The sequence below is a fragment of the Mastomys coucha genome, chromosome X (assembly GCF_008632895.1).
Source record: "Mastomys coucha isolate ucsf_1 chromosome X, UCSF_Mcou_1, whole genome shotgun sequence".
NCBI lineage: Eukaryota > Metazoa > Chordata > Mammalia > Rodentia > Muridae > Mastomys > Mastomys coucha.
In genome coordinates this window covers 96,167,499-96,173,455 of record NC_045030.1, presented here as the reverse complement: position 1 = coordinate 96,173,455, position 5,957 = coordinate 96,167,499, and positions in this window count along the sequence as shown.

The window sequence follows — 5,957 nt, the reverse complement described above, 5'->3', positions numbered from 1 at the left end:
ATAATATTTTATAAATTTTAAGGAATATGACAAAAAAGATATTGTAGGTATTAAAGGGGGGTCTATGGAAGGAGTGGTGGTACAAAAGGGGAACAAGAATGTGATTAAATTCTATTTAATTAAAATATGTTTTTACATGTTAACAAATTCAGATAAATTGAAATCATGTAACTTTTCTCATCATAATGCAATAAAAGTTTTAAAAAACTAATAAAAAACTAATAAAAGAAACTTGTAAGACCATCAAACTAATGGCTTTCAACATAAAAGAGAAAAAGACCACAACTTCCAAACTAGCCCAATAAACCCACCCAAACTACCTGTTATAACTGAAGGAGAAGGAAAAATGGTATACAGTACACAGGCTAAAAGAATGTATGAGTACCAAGCCAGCCCCACAGAGGAGACTAGAAGAAATACTTCGGGGGAAGCAAAATAAAATAAATGCAGAGGATGCTACAAGGAAAAACTAAACAATGCTAAGGTAATCATTAAGCAAAAGAGGGTTAAGAAAACAAAATATCACAAACTCAACAGAATGACAGATAGGCATGCGCATCTTCCGGTGATAACTGAATCTAGATGGTCTAAAAAAAAATCATTATGATCCACAGACAAAAAATAACAGGGCCTGACTTTCTTTGGAGACGGAAGATGTTCATTCATATAATGGAGGGGGAAAGAATAGCCTCAGGAAGGACAAGCAGAATCAAAGCTTAATGCAGAACTGTAAAAATTATAATAGTTAAGTAGGTCACTGCTTCTTTAAATAATTCTCCTAAGTTGATCATCTATTGGTCAGAGGAATGGATGAGGGGTTTTGAAACTATACTAGTTTTTTTGTTTGTTTGTTTGTTTAAACAAGAAACTGAACCTCCGTGTAGGAGAAAGAATGTGTTCCCTTCTAAGTGACAATCAGCCTTTCCCTTCCTGTCTGAGTAGATCTGGTGAAAAGTGGCCACTGATAAGGCCCAACATGTGCCTCACATTTTGGAGTACTCTCTTAAAGGGATAATGTCTTCCTTTAGAGTCCTGTGAAGGACTATACACATAGCCTTATTCACCCAACAGTACAATGCAATGTTCCACATTTATCAAGTTTACCAAGTCCCAAATGTTCCCATGAGAGTGTGGTGCTGCTTTATCATTCCTTCAACTTGAAGAACTTCCTTAGCATTTTCTTCAAGGCAGGTCTGGTAACAAAGCACTTCATTTTTATCTGTCCCAGAAACTAATTTTCTCACTTTAACTTTTGTAAGACAATTTCGCCTCCTGTTGCATTCTTGATTGGCAAGCTTTTCTCCCTATTTTCATGAGTTTTAATGTATCATTCCAACAGGATGACATGCTTCTGGCATGTTAGAAATTTTGCTGAATCATTACATGAAAATTTCCTTCTCATACAACTTAGTTTTCACTCCTTCCATCATTTCCTTTTGTCACTAACTTCTGATAACTTGATTATTATGAACCTCAGTGAATTTCTTTTAATTTACTGTGTGTGTGTGTGTGTGTGTGTGTTTACTTTCTAAACCTGGATATCTGCTTATTTTCTTATATTTGCAGTATTTTCATGGTCTTACTATGTAGTCTACTAACTTGTAACTCTCTATGTAGACCAGGTTTGCCTGGAACTCACAGAAATCTGCCTCCTTTGTACTGGATTAAAGGTATGAGTTACCAGTGAGCCTGGCCAATTTTTTGCTTTGGTTTTCGTGTTTTTGTTTGTTTGCTTTGTTTTGTTTTGTTTGGTTGGTTGGTTTTGGGTTTGGGTTTTTGAGACAAGGTTTCTCTGTGTAGCCTGGCTGTCTTGGAACTCACAGAAATCCTCCTGAGTACTGGGATTAAAGGTGTATGCCACCACTACCCAGCCAGATGGCTACCTGGCCAATTTTTAAAATAAACTATTTTCCTTGTTTTTTTTTTTTTCCCTAAGATTTCTACACTGGTCTGTGTAATAATGTCCCATAGTTCACTTAAGCTGTCTTCCCTGTTGTTGTTGTTTCATTTTGTTTTGTTTTTATCTATTTTTGGGTCTCTGAATGAAAACTTCAAATCTGTTTTTTAACTTGCTGATTCTTTCTTATGCTTCTTCTAGACTCCTATATTCAATGTTGAGTTCATTTATTCTTTTTTCTTTGAGAATTCTGAGCTCTTTTCACTTTTTTTGAACTTTATTTTTATTGAAATGCTTTTTTTTGCCTACTCATTTTTCTGATCTTACTGGGCTTTTCTACAATTATTTTTAAACTGTCAAGGAATCAGTATTTTCTTTTTCTTTGGTTTATGATACTCTTTTTCTTCATTACCTTGACTGTGTTTTGTATCTTGACATTGGCAAAAACTAGGTCCTGTGGATCAGCTTTGTATAAAAGAGTTTTCAGTGGTTAACCTGATCAGAGGTTTTGAACTGGTATTAATGTATCCCAGGTATATAGAGCATGTCCATTTCCATCCACAGTCCTCCATAAATTCTACAGATGGCATTTCTTTCAGATGCTTCTAGAGAAGTTAGAATATTGGATGCCTGTCTGAACTCCTTCCTGCCTTGAGGAGAATCAGAGAGTTAGAAGTTTCAACCACTTCTTTCTTCAGCTCAGAAAAAGAGTTTTTGCTGAATGCCTGCCTGCTAGTTAAAGCTGTCATTTTATTCTCTCCAGTCCTTACTGAGATGTAAGGATCTGTTAGTTCTAAGACATGAAAGAAGCCAGCCATTCAGGTAGAACTTGGTTGGGGTAATAGATGTGTAATTCAATTCTCTTTGAGAATTGAGATTACAGCTCAGGCAGAAACTAAGAGTTGAGGTTCCTTCATATCCAGAGCATCTGTTTGCAATAAGCATTATAAGTGGATGCTTCTGTTTGTCCCACTAGTTTTAATGTGGAAAGTGTGACACTTCTCATAGAAACAAGAGCCTGTCATTTAGTGTCTGAATTTCTCACAAAGGGATTTGTTCTCCAGTTGCCATTGAATAGGTGTAGCCATACAGGGAAGGAGAAGCCACACCTTAGTATTCTGCCATCTTACTGTTAGTCCTCCCACTTTTGTCTTAAAACTACGTGAAATCTACAATTTTCTCAAAAGTTTAACTTGATTTTTAAAAAGAACTTTATATTTATTGAAGCCCAAGTGTCATCTTCTACAGGGATCTTTTTACTGAAGTATTTATCCTTCAATTATTAGTAAGTCCAGTCTTCAATACCATTAAAGTCATATTACTTTTGAAACCTATCCACATCTCCTAGTGTTTTCTTGACATACAAAACATTGGTGATTAATTACTCCAGCTAAACTACTTCACCCACTTTTTGCTTTTTTTTTTTTTGGTCTAAGATGCAAGTGTGGAATATATAGTATTTTTTACACAGGACAGCAAGACCAAAGAGACAGTATATCAAGGAGCTCTAGAGAAATTTAAAAAATCAGAGCAGTGCTTGAGACAGATGTAAATGAACTAGAAAAGGTAAAGAGAAAAGTCCCCAAAGGAGATTCTCAACCATAACCCTGACCAGATAGGTTAGATGTCTTGGGAACTCCACTATTGCAGGTACTCCTGTTGCTCTTGCCTGTACAAGTTATAGATCTCAGGATCCCCAGCCTTGGAGAACTCTTCTATTGTTCTGCTGTGCTCACACCAAGAAGACAGATTAGAGTTCTTAGGTCTCATGTATCAGGACACCTGCCCTCAGCTGCGCACTCCTTGCAACCAACCTGACCACGTAGGTCAGGCTGGAAGTCTTAGTGATTATATATTGTGCAATTTAAGGCCTTATGTCCAGCCCAGCCAGACAGATTAGAGGTATTATAACCTTTTGCCTCCAATGAACACTGCTTGTTCCATTTGCTCCATAGGATCATTTGCCTCTCATGAACCATTCTGCTTTTTCACAACCCCCCACTGCACATTTCCATCTCTCCATACCCAATATATACAGAATGGTTAGAAGCCCTAGGACTTTATTTTTCTATGCATACTTCCACTGCTCTGCATGCTTACTCGGGCTTGACAGGTTAGAGATCTTGGGAGCTTTTTCTGTGCACTCCTGCTGTCCATTTCACAACCTGGCCAGTAGAAAAAATAGTTTGCTACTTATAAATAATAGAAGTAGGATTCTTGAAGGCCATTTTTTTGTCTTTGGTTTTTTGTTTTTTTTTTTTAAATGTCATTCTTTTTCTGGAGATAGAAACTAGAAACCCATGATGAGATACTAGAAAAGATGTCAGTTAAGGAATGCATTACCCTAGCACTTGGGAAGTCTGTTAATCCTCTTCATTAAGTGTCAGTGGAGGTCAAAATGGCACCCTGTCCAGAGGACTCCTTTGATCAGATAGATCAAGCAAAAATCCAGTATGCAGACATCCACCATGACTGCTGTAGGGTCATAAATAAACCTCTTTATGACCATGAATGAACCCTCTGGGAGTGTGGTTATCTCCAAAGCCATGGGAATCTCTGGGAACACAGATACATCTAAGACTTTGGGAATCTCTAAAGGCTTAGTATCCCTGGGAACATGGACACTGCTGAAGCCCAGGCTTCCTGGAAGCATGGATTTACTGGTAGGCATGGACACTGTGGGTGATATGAGTGCCTCTGAAAACAGATATGGATATCTACAGAGACCAGTTATCCTTGTCACAAATAGGGTTATAATGCTATTTCAGTTGGTTTAAATTGGTAAGACTAGAGCAACCCTCTAGAAGAGGATTTAGGGCCCTTACTGACTTAGTGGCCAGTGTAAACTGTCCAGAATGTAATTAAGAAAATAACATGTTATTAATTTTTAAGATGGGCTTTAAGTTTAGAAACATTGCCTTTCAGTTGAAATACCTCCTTACACTGCTTGCTACCTTAATGATTATGATTACCCGTCCTTGCTTCTCTACCCTCATTGCTCTAGCCTGAGGTCAAAGTAAAAATATCCCACGGGCAAATTACAACCTTGTTGCTAAGGTGGAGAGGCGTTATGCGAAAGATCTCCATGAACTGTAGAATATTTTAAGAGAAAATTTACTTTCAGATATATTTGAATAATAGCCATGTTAGCATGAAGGCATGAGATGCTTAAAGATTTGAAACACAAAAGTATTTTATTTATACCACTCACATTCCCAGCCTTTATTCCAGCTTTGTCTTCTTATAATATTCTTTTATCTTAGTTTCTTTTTTGTAAATAGCCCACAGGTAAATGTTTAATCCACCGTAGTCTAAAATCATCAATTTAAAATCGGTAGCATATGTATTAGTATTAATAGCATGCTTTTAGCTTAAAGTGATTTATTATATTTTTATTATTCTCTTCTGTGCATATATCAGGGGTATGAGGGTGCATGTGACAGTGTATATACAGATGTCAGAGGACAAATTGCAGGAGTTTTTCCTTTTACCATAGGGATCTCAGGGTCAAACTTAGGTCATCACTCTTGGTAGCAAATGTCTTTACTCTCTAGGACATCGTGTTAGCCCCAAAGTCAATTTTTTTTTTTTAGTAAGTTTCAAATCTCTATTCACTCCATGATACTACAGGTAAAACAAGCAAGAGAAAAATATGGTTCTTGCATTTCTTGATCAATCAACACTCTTGGTGCTCTTGATAAGAGTTCCACAAGCAATTGAGAAACTTACTGCTCTGTTCCCTGTTGAAACATACTTTGAATGTATATCTAATTGCTTTGCAAAACAAGCCTTTTTAGGACCTCCTATTTTACTCATCTAGGTATCCCATAAAGTTTGTAGATTTTTATACAGTTGACCAAATTTTTAAAATCTAATAGGTTTTATAGGCATGGTCAGTACATACTTATAATCCAAACACTTTGAAGGTAGAGGAAAAAAAATAAGGATTTCCTTTTTTTTTTTTATACTTTTATTGTATTATGATGAGAAACGTCACATGATTTCAATTTATCTGAATTTGTTAACATTTAAAAACATATTTTAAGTAAATAGAATTAAA